At 35.2% G+C, this 15,691-nt stretch overlaps 13 non-coding genes across 13 annotated transcripts; 6 read left to right on the top strand and 7 right to left on the bottom strand.

The window, feature by feature from the left end:
* Positions 1 to 396: 396 nt before the first annotated feature.
* Trnal-aag (transfer RNA leucine (anticodon AAG)) lies at positions 397 to 478 on the bottom strand. The gene has a single exon. It is a non-coding gene; the product is annotated as a tRNA-Leu (tRNA).
* Positions 479 to 1,868: 1,390 nt separating this feature from the next.
* On the top strand, positions 1,869 to 1,950 carry Trnal-uag (transfer RNA leucine (anticodon UAG)). The gene has a single exon. It is a non-coding gene; the product is annotated as a tRNA-Leu (tRNA).
* Positions 1,951 to 2,773: 823 nt separating this feature from the next.
* Positions 2,774 to 2,855, bottom strand: Trnal-aag (transfer RNA leucine (anticodon AAG)). Its single transcript has one exon. It is a non-coding gene; the product is annotated as a tRNA-Leu (tRNA).
* A 1,746-nt stretch (positions 2,856 to 4,601) lies between these two features.
* Trnal-uag (transfer RNA leucine (anticodon UAG)) lies at positions 4,602 to 4,683 on the top strand. The gene has a single exon. It is a non-coding gene; the product is annotated as a tRNA-Leu (tRNA).
* Positions 4,684 to 5,421: 738 nt separating this feature from the next.
* On the bottom strand, positions 5,422 to 5,503 carry Trnal-aag (transfer RNA leucine (anticodon AAG)). The gene has a single exon. It is a non-coding gene; the product is annotated as a tRNA-Leu (tRNA).
* A 1,390-nt stretch (positions 5,504 to 6,893) lies between these two features.
* Positions 6,894 to 6,975, top strand: Trnal-uag (transfer RNA leucine (anticodon UAG)). The gene has a single exon. It is a non-coding gene; the product is annotated as a tRNA-Leu (tRNA).
* An 823-nt stretch (positions 6,976 to 7,798) lies between these two features.
* Positions 7,799 to 7,880, bottom strand: Trnal-aag (transfer RNA leucine (anticodon AAG)). The gene has a single exon. It is a non-coding gene; the product is annotated as a tRNA-Leu (tRNA).
* A 1,746-nt stretch (positions 7,881 to 9,626) lies between these two features.
* Positions 9,627 to 9,708, top strand: Trnal-uag (transfer RNA leucine (anticodon UAG)). Its single transcript has one exon. It is a non-coding gene; the product is annotated as a tRNA-Leu (tRNA).
* A 738-nt stretch (positions 9,709 to 10,446) lies between these two features.
* On the bottom strand, positions 10,447 to 10,528 carry Trnal-aag (transfer RNA leucine (anticodon AAG)). Its single transcript has one exon. It is a non-coding gene; the product is annotated as a tRNA-Leu (tRNA).
* A 1,390-nt stretch (positions 10,529 to 11,918) lies between these two features.
* On the top strand, positions 11,919 to 12,000 carry Trnal-uag (transfer RNA leucine (anticodon UAG)). Its single transcript has one exon. It is a non-coding gene; the product is annotated as a tRNA-Leu (tRNA).
* An 823-nt stretch (positions 12,001 to 12,823) lies between these two features.
* On the bottom strand, positions 12,824 to 12,905 carry Trnal-aag (transfer RNA leucine (anticodon AAG)). The gene has a single exon. It is a non-coding gene; the product is annotated as a tRNA-Leu (tRNA).
* Positions 12,906 to 14,690: 1,785 nt separating this feature from the next.
* Positions 14,691 to 14,772, top strand: Trnal-uag (transfer RNA leucine (anticodon UAG)). Its single transcript has one exon. It is a non-coding gene; the product is annotated as a tRNA-Leu (tRNA).
* Positions 14,773 to 15,574: 802 nt separating this feature from the next.
* Trnal-aag (transfer RNA leucine (anticodon AAG)) lies at positions 15,575 to 15,656 on the bottom strand. The gene has a single exon. It is a non-coding gene; the product is annotated as a tRNA-Leu (tRNA).
* Positions 15,657 to 15,691: the final 35 nt, after the last annotated feature.

The following is a 15,691-nucleotide window of genomic DNA, read 5'->3' as shown; positions in this document are numbered from 1 at the left end:
TGGAGTGGTTGTAAAGATGCGGTAAAATAAGTTAATGCAACACTGTCTGGATGACATTGATGCGCACAAAAGGTAAATTACAAATTTAAAATTAAATTTTTTATTATTTTAAAAAATTGTTGGGAAAATTATCCTTCTTTATTTTATACGGTGCTAATTTTATCTAAAGTTCGTACAAAGAAAGTGAGAGTATTTAATTTAAAAAAGACTTCAATATATTATGTTAAACAGATATACAGTTTTATAATTGTTCGGTCTTTGTAAAGTAGGTAACACTTAATGGATGATTTTGTGCATTGATTTACCTTGAATTACATGCTTACAAAGACAATCCGGCACAGTGAATACAACAGGTTTTTTGAAATTTTACTTTATATTTTTGTTAATAAAAATACTTGGCAGCGGTGGGATTCGAACCCACGCCCCCGAAGAGACTGGTGCCTTAAACCAGCGCCTTAGACCGCTCGGCCACGCTACCTCTCTACAGGTTCGTAGAGAGTGACTAAAGCTCATTGTGTTATACCGACTCGCTACCTTTATACTTTCTTATCTGCCGTGTTTCGATATGTTACGAAGAGATATCTGTTCTAGTTAAAGGATAGGGTCGAGTGGGATGCCAGAGTGATATTTATAAGAGTATTTCTCTTGAACATTACACAGACTACACATCTTTCCCTAATGCGCTTCCTTCCCAGCACTCTGGTTTGATTTTCCTTTTCCTTTTTGTAATGTTGCATAACCTATTACTACAAATAGAGCCAATCATTTTTTCTTTTCCTCACGTAATCATTTTCATGTATGTTACGATCAATGGAACCTTCAGGATTGTCATTTGCACATGTACGTTGGACAGTCGCTGTGATGATTTGTCCCCTAAATGCCAAACTGAATACTGACGATATTGATATCCTTACTGTGTTTATAGATTTGAAGAAAAGAAATGCTTTTTCAGGTAGAGTAATTGAAGTATCACGCTTTGATTGAATTGTGTCTTTTAAGAATTCAAAACTGTATCGCGTTGTTGATTTACAGGATGAGAAGACATGTAAAATCAATATGATGTGTCCATTCTTCCGTCTTATGGGCTAAATCTCTTATTCAAATCTCTCTATGTCTTTGTCCGAAAACTAAATTCATCCATCCCGTTTATTGATTTTCTTCGGTCGGAGAAATCTCACGTTTCTTTCATTGCTCTCATACAGAATGTGAGATAAAATAAGGAATTTTGAAAGCTTCCCTTAACATTTATTTTCCACGTTATTCCTTTACAACAGTTAAATCTCTCCCTCCCTCTCTTTCATTGCAATCTAAATCCATTCAATTGGAGATTAAAGGCAGTTTCTCTCCTAAGTAATAAATATCGCACTTGAAAACGAATACCTTTGGAATATCAGTTCCTTACACCCTCAATATATTCAGCCCTAGAAAACCTAAATTCATGAAGCTGGTATGTGGTTTCAACGTAAGGGGATGATTCAATTATATCATAACTAGGTCATCGTGATATAACATTCTCGCTTGCAAATTCATAGCTACAACTTTGTTACATCCTTGATATCTTGTAATCTAATAGGCCTCTGCCGTTGAACATTTGCATTTAGGTGTAGCTAAAGAAGAGTAATACAAGCAGAAGAGTGCTATGGTCGGGTAAATGAATATCACATTCTCAGCCATCCATTCTTTACAATCCCAATATCACTGAGCCTATTTCTCGGACACACGAGTAATTTAGAATGGGGATGCAACTAAAGAAAAGAAACTGCACACAAAGTAGGACCTTATAACCTAATTTTGACGCTTGAAGTGAATTTTCAGCAATATATTCTGGACCCCTCAAAGATATTGTACTATAAGCGTGTTAGTCTGTCGGTAGCGTGGCCGAGCGGTCTAAGGCGTTGGTTTTAGGCACCAGTCTCTTCGGAGGCGTGGGTTCCAATCCCATCGCTGCCAATACTATTTTTCAACGTACAATACTACTAAAGTATCTTTGATACTACATTTATGTTACACGTAGGACTATTTATTGGCTGGTACAAATTGCAACATTAGGTATCACTGGGTTCTAATTTAACACATATTCTAACAAAAATATCAAGACGAGTAAATTTCATTGAATAGATGTATGGTTATTTAAAAGAATATTGTTGTTTGCATCGATATCGTGCTAACAGGGTAATGTTCAGAGTGGTTTTTATGTCTTGCATTCATACTGGTGAATTTAGATGAAATTGCTATAGCATGAGAATAATTATAACAGCTTTGCGAAATAGTATTCACCCTTTTGGGGATATTTAAAATCCTTACAAGGTTCAAGAATTTCAAGAGGACGCAGGCGCAATGCAGTAAATTCGATTTGTACAGAAAAATACTAAATTCATCTATCGCAAACCCATGAAAACCATTTGTTTTAAAGATGCTGTAAAAGGACTTAATGTAACACTGTTTGGATTACATTAAAGCGAAATACGAGTAACAGCCACAAAGAGTTGGTGAAACTATTCTTCCTATATTTCATACCGCGAAAATTTTAACTAAAGTTAGTAACAAATAGAGACAGAATATTCAACATTATCAAAAGAGATCCTTGAACAGTTCTTTTAGAAATCATGTACAGTGTAAGATGCACTGTTCGTTATAAAACAGGTAAAAGTGTATTGATCATTTTCTTCATTGATTTGCCTTGAGTTACCTGCTTGAAAAGAGACTGGCAAAGAGAATTGGTCAACGGTAGTTTTAAATGTCGCTTAGCTAAATTTGGTTTAATAAAAATACTTGGCAGCGGTGGGATTCGAACCCACGCCCCCGAAGAGACTGGTGCCTTAAACCAGCGCCTTAGACCGCTCGGCCACGCTACCTCTGTACAGGTTTGCAGAGAGTGACTAAAACTGCTTGTGTCATACATACTCGTTACCGTTCTACTTTCTCATCTGCCGTGTTTAGATCTTACGAGGATTTAAATGTGTTAATTAAAGGATATGGCCGAGTGGAATACCAGAGTGGCATTTATAAAGGTAGTTCTGTTTGATTCACACAGACTCTATATCTTGAATTAATGCGCTCCGTTTCAAGCGCTATAGGTTAGTTTTCCATTTTCTTTTTGTAACGTTGTATGATCTATAACTGTCACTATAACCCATGATCTTTTTTTTTCTTACTAACGTAATCAATCTCATGTATGTTATAAAGATTGAAACTTCAACATTGTCATTTGTACCTGTACGTTGGATTGTTGCTGTGATAATTTGACCCATAAAGGTCAAACTTAATACGGACGATTATTAGATACTTACTGTGTTTATGCATTTGAAAAATAAAGAAAAAATATTCTTTCAGATAGAGGAATGGAGGTATTACGCGTTGACTGAATTTTATTTTTCCGAATTCAATACATTATCTCATTATTCATTTGCAGGATGAGACGACAAGTACAATAAATATGATATGTCCATTCTTCGATCTTATGAGCTAAATCTTTTATCACATCTCTCTATGTCTTTATACGTAAAAATATTAATCGATCTCACGTTTTCTTTCATTGTTCCCATACGGAATGTGAAGATAAAATCAGGAATTTTCAAAGCTTACCTTAACATTTATTTTCCACGTTATACCTTTACAACAGTTAAATCTCTCTCTCCCTCCCTTTCATTGCAATCTAGATCCATTCAACTGGAGATTAAAGGCAGTTTCTCTCCTAAGTAATAAATACCGCACTTGAAAACGAATACCTATGGAATGTTAGTTCGTTACACCCTCTGTATCCTCAAACCTAACAAACCTAAACTCATGAAGTTGGTATGTGGTTTCATCGTAAGGGGATAATTCAATTATATCCTAACAAAATCATTGTGACCTAACATTCTCCATTGCATAAATTTTTTTATACCGAAGCAATACGTTTTATTACACCCTTGATATCTTGTAATCCAATAAGCCCCTACCGATGAACATCTGCATTTAGCTGTATGTAAAGAAGAATAATACAACCAGAAGAGAACTAAGGTACTACATCCTACTTCTCACGTGTAAATGACTACTGCATTCTCGGCAATCCCTTTTTTACAGTCACGATGTCGTTGAACCTATTTCTCGGACACACGAGTTATAAAGTATGGGGATTCAATTCCAGAAAAGCAAATGCACAAAAAGTAAGTCATTATAAAACCTGATGTTGACGCTTAAAGTGAATTTTCAGCTATACATTCTATACCCATCAAAGATATTACACTCTTTCACACCTGCGATTAAGAAAGTGGTATGTATATCAATCTAAAAGATAAGTGTTTAACCATTGAATAAATTGGTCTACATAACGTAAATTTAACGCTTGAAAAAGATTTGGTTTCCTTTTCAGTCGTCAGTTTTTTTTTACCTCTTCTGTCATTTCAACACTACTAGACTAATCAAATTTTGCATCAATGATATCAGACTATGTACCTTGACACATATATAGGAGTAATGAATTGCAGTAGGTTTACTTATATAGACTGGGATCTCAGTTTGTAAAATTGTAAACCTTAGGCCAAACCATTTCATCCAAAGTAGACTGTAACAGCGTACACTAACAGACTCGTGTTAGCACTATTAAGACTTAGTCTGTCGGTAGCGTGGCCGAGCCGTATAAGGTGCTGGTTTTAGGCACCAGTCTCTTCGGAGGCGTGGGTTCGAATCCCATCGCTGCCAATAATATTTTTCAATGCAACATAGGTAGGACTGGGTTCTAATTTTATTCAGTTTGATGTGATGTCGAACCGATGTCACTGATATTTCTAACTATTTCTGTGCGATCATGAGATCTCAAACAACAAACATCGGGGTTTATCCTTTTCAATCAAAACGATTGTGTTCCTTTCTTAATAAATCACGTACAATTCTTATCTTGTGGCATCTGCAATTGTTGTTTGACGACCCCTTAGATAACAAAAGTAGTAACAATATCAAGACAATATCAAGGATCTTTTGAAAAGGAGAATGTTCATAAAAAATGTCTTTTTTCTATCGATATGGTGACGATAGATTAATGTTTGGAGTGGTTGTAAAGATGCGGTAAAATAAGTTAATGCAACACTGTCTGGATGACATTGATGCTCACAAAAGGTAAATTACAAATTTAAAATTAAATTTTTTATTATTTTAAAAAATTGTTGGGAAAATTATCCTTCTTTATTTTATACGGTGCTAATTTTATCTAAAGTTCGTACAAAGAAAGTGAGAGTATTTAATTTAAAAAAGACTTCAATATATTATGTTAAACAGATATACAGTTTTATAATTGTTTGGTCTTTGTAAAGTAGGTAACACTTAATGGATGATTTTGTGCATTGATTTACCTTGAATTACATGCTTACAAAGACAATCCGGCACAGTGAATACAACAGGTTTTTTGAAATTTTACTTTATATTTTTGTTAATAAAAATACTTGGCAGCGGTGGGATTCGAACCCACGCCCCCGAAGAGACTGGTGCCTTAAACCAGCGCCTTAGACCGCTCGGCCACGCTACCTCTCTACAGGTTCGTAGAGAGTGACTAAAGCTCATTGTGTTATACCGACTCGCTACCTTTATACTTTCTTATCTGCCGTGTTTCGATATGTTACGAAGAGATATCTGTTCTAGTTAAAGGATAGGGTCGAGTGGGATGCCAGAGTGATATTTATAAGAGTATTTCTCTTGAACATTACACAGACTACACATCTTTCCCTAATGCGCTTCCTTCCCAGCACTCTGCTTTGATTTTCCTTTTCCTTTTTGTAATGTTGCATAACCTATTACTACAAATAGAGCCAATCATTTTTTCTTTTCCTCACGTAATCATTTTCATGTATGTTACGATCAATGGAACCTTCAGGATTGTCATTTGCACATGTACGTTGGACAGTCGCTGTGATGATTTGTCCCCTAAATGCCAAACTGAATACTGACGATATTGATATCCTTACTGTGTTTATAGATTTGAAGAAAAGAAATGCTTTTTCAGGTAGAGTAATTGAAGTATCACGCTTTGATTGAATTGTGTCTTTTAAGAATTCAAATCTGTATCGCGTTGTTGATTTACAGGATGAGAAGACATGTAAAATCAATATGATGTGTCCATTCTTCCGTCTTATGGGCTAAATCTCTTATTCAAATCTCTCTATGTCTTTGTCCGAAAACTAAATTCATCCATCCCGTTTATTGATTTTCTTCGGTCGGAGAAATCTCACGTTTCTTTCATTGCTCTCATACAGAATGTGAGATAAAATAAGGAATTTTGAAAGCTTCCCTTAACATTTATTTTCCACGTTATTCCTTTGCAACAGTTAAATCTCTCCCTCCCTCTCTTTCATTGCAATCTAAATCCATTCAATTGGAGATTAAAGGCAGTTTCTCTCCTAAGTAATAAATATCGCACTTGAAAACGAATACCTTTGGAATATCAGTTCCTTACACCCTCAATATATTCAGCCCTAGAAAACCTAAATTCATGAAGCTGGTATGTGGTTTCAACGTAAGGGGATGATTCAATTATATCATAACTAGGTCATCGTGATATAACATTCTCGCTTGCAAATTCATAGCTACAACTTTGTTACATCCTTGATATCTTGTAATCTAATAGGCCTCTGCCGTTGAACATTTGCATTTAGGTGTAGCTAAAGAAGAGTAATACAAGCAGAAGAGTGCTATGGTCGGGTAAATGAATATCACATTCTCAGCCATCCATTCTTTACAATCCCAATATCACTGAGCCTATTTCTCGGACACACGAGTAATTTAGAATGGGGATGCAACTAAAGAAAAGAAACTGCACACAAAGTAGGACCTTATAACCTAATTTTGACGCTTGAAGTGAATTTTCAGCAATATATTCTGGACCCCTCAAAGATATTGTACTATAAGCGTGTTAGTCTGTCGGTAGCGTGGCCGAGCGGTCTAAGGCGTTGGTTTTAGGCACCAGTCTCTTCGGAGGCGTGGGTTCGAATCCCATCGCTGCCAATACTATTTTTCAACGTACAATACTACTAAAGTATCTTTGATACTACATTTATGTTACACGTAGGACTATTTATTGGCTGGTACAAATTGCAACATTAGGTATCACTGGGTTCTAATTTAACACATATTCTAACAAAAATATCAAGACGAGTAAATTTCATTGAATAGATGTATGGTTATTTAAAAGAATATTGTTGTTTGCATCGATATCGTGCTAACAGGGTAATGTTCAGAGTGGTTTTTATGTCTTGCATTCATACTGGTGAATTTAGATGAAATTGCTATAGCATGAGAATAATTATAACAGCTTTGCGAAATAGTATTCACCCTTTTGGGGATATTTAAAATCCTTACAAGGTTCAAGAATTTCAAGAGGACGCAGGCGCAATGCAGTAAATTCGATTTGTACAGAAAAATACTAAATTCATCTATCGCAAACCCATGAAAACCATTTGTTTTAAAGATGCTGTAAAAGGACTTAATGTAACACTGTTTGGATTACATTAAAGCGAAATACGAGTAACAGCCACAAAGAGTTGGTGAAACTATTCTTCCTATATTTCATACCGCGAAAATTTTAACTAAAGTTAGTAACAAATAGAGACAGAATATTCAACATTATCAAAAGAGATCCTTGAACAGTTCTTTTAGAAATCATGTACAGTGTAAGATGCACTGTTCGTTATAAAACAGGTAAAAGTGTATTGATCATTTTCTTCATTGATTTGCCTTGAGTTACCTGCTTGAAAAGAGACTGGCAAAGAGAATTGGTCAACGGTAGTTTTAAATGTCGCTTAGCTAAATTTGGTTTAATAAAAATACTTGGCAGCGGTGGGATTCGAACCCACGCCCCCGAAGAGACTGGTGCCTTAAACCAGCGCCTTAGACCGCTCGGCCACGCTACCTCTGTACAGGTTTGCAGAGAGTGACTAAAACTGCTTGTGTCATACATACTCGTTACCGTTCTACTTTCTCATCTGCCGTGTTTAGATCTTACGAGGATTTAAATGTGTTAATTAAAGGATATGGCCGAGTGGAATACCAGAGTGGCATTTATAAAGGTAGTTCTGTTTGATTCACACAGACTCTATATCTTGAATTAATGCGCTCCGTTTCAAGCGCTATAGGTTAGTTTTCCATTTTCTTTTTGTAACGTTGTATGATCTATAACTGTCACTATAACCCATGATCTTTTTTTTTCTTACTAACGTAATCAATCTCATGTATGTTATAAAGATTGAAACTTCAACATTGTCATTTGTACCTGTACGTTGGATTGTTGCTGTGATAATTTGACCCATAAAGGTCAAACTTAATACGGACGATTATTAGATACTTACTGTGTTTATGCATTTGAAAAATAAAGAAAAAATATTCTTTCAGATAGAGGAATGGAGGTATTACGCGTTGACTGAATTTTATTTTTCCGAATTCAATACATTATCTCATTATTCATTTGCAGGATGAGACGACAAGTACAATAAATATGATATGTCCATTCTTCGATCTTATGAGCTAAATCTTTTATCACATCTCTCTATGTCTTTATACGTAAAAATATTAATCGATCTCACGTTTTCTTTCATTGTTCCCATACGGAATGTGAAGATAAAATCAGGAATTTTCAAAGCTTACCTTAACATTTATTTTCCACGTTATACCTTTACAACAGTTAAATCTCTCTCTCCCTCCCTTTCATTGCAATCTAGATCCATTCAACTGGAGATTAAAGGCAGTTTCTCTCCTAAGTAATAAATACCGCACTTGAAAACGAATACCTATGGAATGTTAGTTCGTTACACCCTCTGTATCCTCAAACCTAACAAACCTAAACTCATGAAGTTGGTATGTGGTTTCATCGTAAGGGGATAATTCAATTATATCCTAACAAAATCATTGTGACCTAACATTCTCCATTGCATAAATTTTTTTATACCGAAGCAATACGTTTTATTACACCCTTGATATCTTGTAATCCAATAAGCCCCTACCGATGAACATCTGCATTTAGCTGTATGTAAAGAAGAATAATACAACCAGAAGAGAACTAAGGTACTACATCCTACTTCTCACGTGTAAATGACTACTGCATTCTCGGCAATCCCTTTTTTACAGTCACGATGTCGTTGAACCTATTTCTCGGACACACGAGTTATAAAGTATGGGGATTCAATTCCAGAAAAGCAAATGCACAAAAAGTAAGTCATTATAAAACCTGATGTTGACGCTTAAAGTGAATTTTCAGCTATACATTCTATACCCATCAAAGATATTACACTCTTTCACACCTGCGATTAAGAAAGTGGTATGTATATCAATCTAAAAGATAAGTGTTTAACCATTGAATAAATTGGTCTACATAACGTAAATTTAACGCTTGAAAAAGATTTGGTTTCCTTTTCAGTCGTCAGTTTTTTTTTACCTCTTCTGTCATTTCAACACTACTAGACTAATCAAATTTTGCATCAATGATATCAGACTATGTACCTTGACACATATATAGGAGTAATGAATTGCAGTAGGTTTACTTATATAGACTGGGATCTCAGTTTGTAAAATTGTAAACCTTAGGCCAAACCATTTCATCCAAAGTAGACTGTAACAGCGTACACTAACAGACTCGTGTTAGCACTATTAAGACTTAGTCTGTCGGTAGCGTGGCCGAGCCGTATAAGGTGCTGGTTTTAGGCACCAGTCTCTTCGGAGGCGTGGGTTCGAATCCCATCGCTGCCAATAATATTTTTCAATGCAACATAGGTAGGACTGGGTTCTAATTTTATTCAGTTTGATGTGATGTCGAACCGATGTCACTGATATTTCTAACTATTTCTGTGCGATCATGAGATCTCAAACAACAAACATCGGGGTTTATCCTTTTCAATCAAAACGATTGTGTTCCTTTCTTAATAAATCACGTACAATTCTTATCTTGTGGCATCTGCAATTGTTGTTTGACGACCCCTTAGATAACAAAAGTAGTAACAATATCAAGACAATATCAAGGATCTTTTGAAAAGGAGAATGTTCATAAAAAATGTCTTTTTTCTATCGATATGGTGACGATAGATTAATGTTTGGAGTGGTTGTAAAGATGCGGTAAAATAAGTTAATGCAACACTGTCTGGATGACATTGATGCTCACAAAAGGTAAATTACAAATTTAAAATTAAATTTTTTATTATTTTAAAAAATTGTTGGGAAAATTATCCTTCTTTATTTTATACGGTGCTAATTTTATCTAAAGTTCGTACAAAGAAAGTGAGAGTATTTAATTTAAAAAAGACTTCAATATATTATGTTAAACAGATATACAGTTTTATAATTGTTTGGTCTTTGTAAAGTAGGTAACACTTAATGGATGATTTTGTGCATTGATTTACCTTGAATTACATGCTTACAAAGACAATCCGGCACAGTGAATACAACAGGTTTTTTGAAATTTTACTTTATATTTTTGTTAATAAAAATACTTGGCAGCGGTGGGATTCGAACCCACGCCCCCGAAGAGACTGGTGCCTTAAACCAGCGCCTTAGACCGCTCGGCCACGCTACCTCTCTACAGGTTCGTAGAGAGTGACTAAAGCTCATTGTGTTATACCGACTCGCTACCTTTATACTTTCTTATCTGCCGTGTTTCGATATGTTACGAAGAGATATCTGTTCTAGTTAAAGGATAGGGTCGAGTGGGATGCCAGAGTGATATTTATAAGAGTATTTCTCTTGAACATTACACAGACTACACATCTTTCCCTAATGCGCTTCCTTCCCAGCACTCTGCTTTGATTTTCCTTTTCCTTTTTGTAATGTTGCATAACCTATTACTACAAATAGAGCCAATCATTTTTTCTTTTCCTCACGTAATCATTTTCATGTATGTTACGATCAATGGAACCTTCAGGATTGTCATTTGCACATGTACGTTGGACAGTCGCTGTGATGATTTGTCCCCTAAATGCCAAACTGAATACTGACGATATTGATATCCTTACTGTGTTTATAGATTTGAAGAAAAGAAATGCTTTTTCAGGTAGAGTAATTGAAGTATCACGCTTTGATTGAATTGTGTCTTTTAAGAATTCAAAACTGTATCGCGTTGTTGATTTACAGGATGAGAAGACATGTAAAATCAATATGATGTGTCCATTCTTCCGTCTTATGGGCTAAATCTCTTATTCAAATCTCTCTATGTCTTTGTCCGAAAACTAAATTCATCTATCCCGTTTATTGATTTTCTTCGGTCGGAGAAATCTCACGTTTCTTTCATTGCTCTCATACGGAATGTGAGATAAAATAAGGAATTTTGAAAGCTTCCCTTAACATTTATTTTCCACGTTATTCCTTTGCAACAGTTAAATCTCTCCCTCCCTCTCTTTCATTGCAATCTAAATCCATTCAATTGGAGATTAAAGGCAGTTTCTCTCCTAAGTAATAAATATCGCACTTGAAAACGAATACCTTTGGAATATCAGTTCCTTACACCCTCAATATATTCAGCCCTAGAAAACCTAAATTCATGAAGCTGGTATGTGGTTTCAACGTAAGGGGATGATTCAATTATATCATAACTAGGTCATCGTGATATAACATTCTCGCTTGCAAATTCATAGCTACAACTTTGTTACATCCTTGATATCTTGTAATCTAATAGGCCTCTGCCGTTGAACATTTGCATTTAGGTGTAGCTAAAGAAGAGTAATACAAGCAGAAGAGTGCTATGGTCGGGTAAATGAATATCACATTCTCAGCCATCCATTCTTTACAATCCCAATATCACTGAGCCTATTTCTCGGACACACGAGTAATTTAGAATGGGGATGCAAGTAAAGAAAAGAAAATGCACACAAAGTAGGACCTTATAACCTAATTTTGACGCTTGAAGTGAATTTTCAGCAATATATTCTGGACCCCTCAAAGATATTGTACTATAAGCGTGTTAGTCTGTCGGTAGCGTGGCCGAGCGGTCTAAGGCGCTGGTTTTAGGCACCAGTCTCTTCGGAGGCGTGGGTTCGAATCCCATCGCTGCCAATACTATTTTTCAACGTACAATACTACTAAAGTATCTTTGATACTACATTTATGTTACACGTAGGACTATTTATTGGCTGGTACAAATTGCAACATTAGGTATCACTGGGTTCTAATTTAACACATATTCTAACAAAAATATCAAGACGAGTAAATTTCATTGAATAGATGTATGGTTATTTAAAAGAATATTGTTGTTTGCATCGATATCGTGCTAACAGGGTAATGTTCAGAGTGGTTTTTATGTCTTGCATTCATACTGGTGAATTTAGATGAAATTGCTATAGCATGAGAATAATTATAACAGCTTTGCGAAATAGTATTCACCCTTTTGGGGATATTTAAAATCCTTACAAGGTTCAAGAATTTCAAGAGGACGCAGGCGCAATGCAGTAAATTCGATTTGTACAGAAAAATACTAAATTCATCTATCGCAAACCCATGAAAACCACTTGTTTTAAAGATGCTGTAAAAGGACTTAATGTAACACTGTTTGGATTACATTAAAGCGAAATACGAGTAACAGCCACAAAGAGTTGGTGAAACTATTCTTCCTATATTTCATACCGCGAAAATTTTAACTAAAGTTAGTAACAAATAGAGACAGAATATTCAACATTATCAAAAGAAATCCTTGAACAGTTCTTTTAGAAATCATGTACAGTGTAAGATGCACTGTTCGTTATAAAACAGGTAAAAGTGAATTGATCATTTTCTTCATTGATTTGCCTTGAGTTACCGGCTTGAAAAGAGACCGGCAAAGAGAATTGGTCAACGGTAGTTTTAAATGTCGCTTAGCTAAATTTGGTTTAATAAAAATACTTGGCAGCGGTGGGATTCGAACCCACGCCCCCGAAGAGACTGGTGCCTTAAACCAGCGCCTTAGACCGCTCGGCCACGCTACCTCTGTACAGGTTTGCAGAGAGTGACTAAAACTGCTTGTGTCATACATACTCGTTACCGTTCTACTTTCTCATCTGCCGTGTTTAGATCTTACGAGGATTTAAATATGTTAATTAAAGGATATGGCCGAGTGGAATACCAGAGTGGCATTTATAAAGGTAGTTCTGTTTGATTCACACAGACTCTATATCTTGAATTAATGCGCTCCGTTTCAAGCGCTATAGGTTAGTTTTCCATTTTCTTTTTGTAACGTTGTATGATCTATAACTGTCACTATAACCCATGATCTTTTTTTTTCTTACTAACGTAATCATTCTCATGTATGTTATAAAGATTGAAACTTCAACATTGTCATTTGTACCTGTACGTTGGATTGTTGCTGTGATAATTTGACCCATAAAGGTCAAACTTAATACGGACGATTATTAGATACTTACTGTGTTTATGGATTTGAAAAATAAACAAAAAATATTCTTTCAGATAGAGGAATGGAGGTATTACGCGTTGACTGAATTTTAGATATTTCGAATTCAATACATTATCGCATTGTTCATCTGTAGGATGAGACAACAAGCACAATCAATATGATGTGTCCATTCTTCGATCTTATGAGTTAAATCTTTTATCACATCTCTCTATGTCTTTATTCGTAAAAAAATTAATCGATCCTGTTTATTGATTTTTAGGTGGGTGGGTGGGGGATTCTCACGTTTTCTTTCATTCTTCCCATACGAAATGTGAAGATAAAATGAAAAATTTTCAAAGCTTCCCTTAACATTTATTTTCCACGTTATTCCGTTACAACAGTTAAATCTCTCTCTCCCTCGCTTTCATTACAATCTAGATCCATTCAACTGGAGATTAAAGGCAGCTTCTCTCCTAAGTAATAAATATCGCATTTGAAAACGAATACCTATGGAATGTTAGTTCGTTACACCCTCTGTATCCTCAAACCTAACAAACCTAAACTCATGAAGTTGGTATGTGGTTTCATCGTAAGGGGATAATTCAATTATATCCTAACAAAATCATTGTGACCTAACATTCTCCATTGCATAAATTTTTTTATACCGAAGCAATACGTTTTATTACACCCTTGATATCTTGTAATCCAATAAGCCCCTACCGATGAACATTTGCATTTAGCTGTATCTAAAGAAGAATAATACAACCATAAGAGAACTAAGGTACTACATCCTACTTCTCACGTGTAAATGACTACTGCATTCTCGGCAATCCCTCTTTTACAGTCATAATATCGTTGAACCTATTTCTGTGACACACGAGTTATAAAGTATGGGGATTAAATTCCAGAAAAGTAAATGCACAAAAAGTAGGTCATTATAACCTGATGTTGAGGCTTAAAGTGAATTTTCAGCTATACATTCTATACCCCTCAAAGATATTGCACCCTGTCACACCTGCGATTATGAAAGTGGTATGTATATTAATCTAAAAGATATGTGTTTAACCATTGAATAAATAGGTCTACATAACCTAAATGTAACGCTTGAATAAGATTTTATTTTCCTTTTGAGTCGTCAGTTTGTTACCCTTCTGTCATTTCAACACTATTACACCTAGACTAACCAAATGTTGTATCAACCGTATCAGACTATGTACCTTGATACATATATACGAGTAATGAATTGCAGTAGATTTACTTATATAGCCTAGGATCTCAGTTTGTAAAATTGCAAACGATAGGTCAAACCATTTCATCAAAAGTAGACTGTAACAGCGTAGACTAACAGACTCGTATTAGCACTATTAAGAGTTAGTCTGTCGGTAGCGTGGCCGAGCGGTCTAAGGCGCTGGTTTTAGGCACCAGTCTCTTCGGAGGCGTGGGTTCGAATCCCATCGCTGCCAATTGTTTTTTTAATATACAATGCTAGTAAAGGTCTTTGATATTTCATTTATGTTAGACGTGGGACTATTTCTTTAGCTGTTTCAAACTGCACTATAGGTAGGACTGGGTTCTAATTTTATTCAGTTTAATGTGCTGTCGAACCAATATCACTAATATTTCTAACTATGCCTGTGTTTTCATGAGATCTCAAACAACAAACAGCGGGGTATACTCTTTCAAAACAAGTATTTTATTCCTTTTTAATAACTCACATATAATTATTATCTTGTGTCGTCTAAACTAGTCGTTTGACGACCCCTTAGACGACACAAGTAGCAACAATATCAAAACAGTATCAAACATCCTTTGAAAAGGTGAATGTTAATTTAAAATGTTTATATCGATATCGTGCTGATAGGTTAATTTTTAGAGTGGTTTTGAATATGCGTTAAAATAAGTTAATGCAACACTGTCTGGATTAGAATTATGCGCACAAAAGTAAATACAAATTAAAAATTAATTTTTTGTATATAAAAAATCGTTCGGAAATTTATCCTTCCTTTATTTTATAACATGCCAAATGTAACTAAATTTAGTATAAATAAAACGAGAGTATTCAATTGAAAAAAACAAAACTTCATTATATTATCTTGAACTCGTTTACTTTTATAATGCACTGGTCTTTGTAAAGTAGGTTACACAAAAATGATTTTTGTGCATTGATCAAAAGTAGTTGCACAATATTGCAATCCGGCACAGTGAATGCAACTGTTTTTTTTTTTTTTTGAAAATTTACTTTATATTTTTGTTAATAAAAGTACTTGGCAGCGGTGGGATTCGAACCCACGCCCCCGAAGAGACTGGTGCCTTAAACCAGCGCCTTAGACCGCTCGGCCACGCTACCTTACGAAGAACACTAATACAGTTGTTACTACTCTT

Source organism: Sinohyriopsis cumingii, chromosome 9 (assembly GCF_028554795.1).
Source record: "Sinohyriopsis cumingii isolate HCF-2022 chromosome 9, ASM2855479v2, whole genome shotgun sequence".
Taxonomy (NCBI): Eukaryota; Metazoa; Mollusca; class Bivalvia; order Unionida; family Unionidae; genus Sinohyriopsis; species Sinohyriopsis cumingii.
The sequence above is the reverse complement of the archived record's forward strand: the minus strand, read 5'-3'. Positions and strand labels throughout refer to the sequence as shown.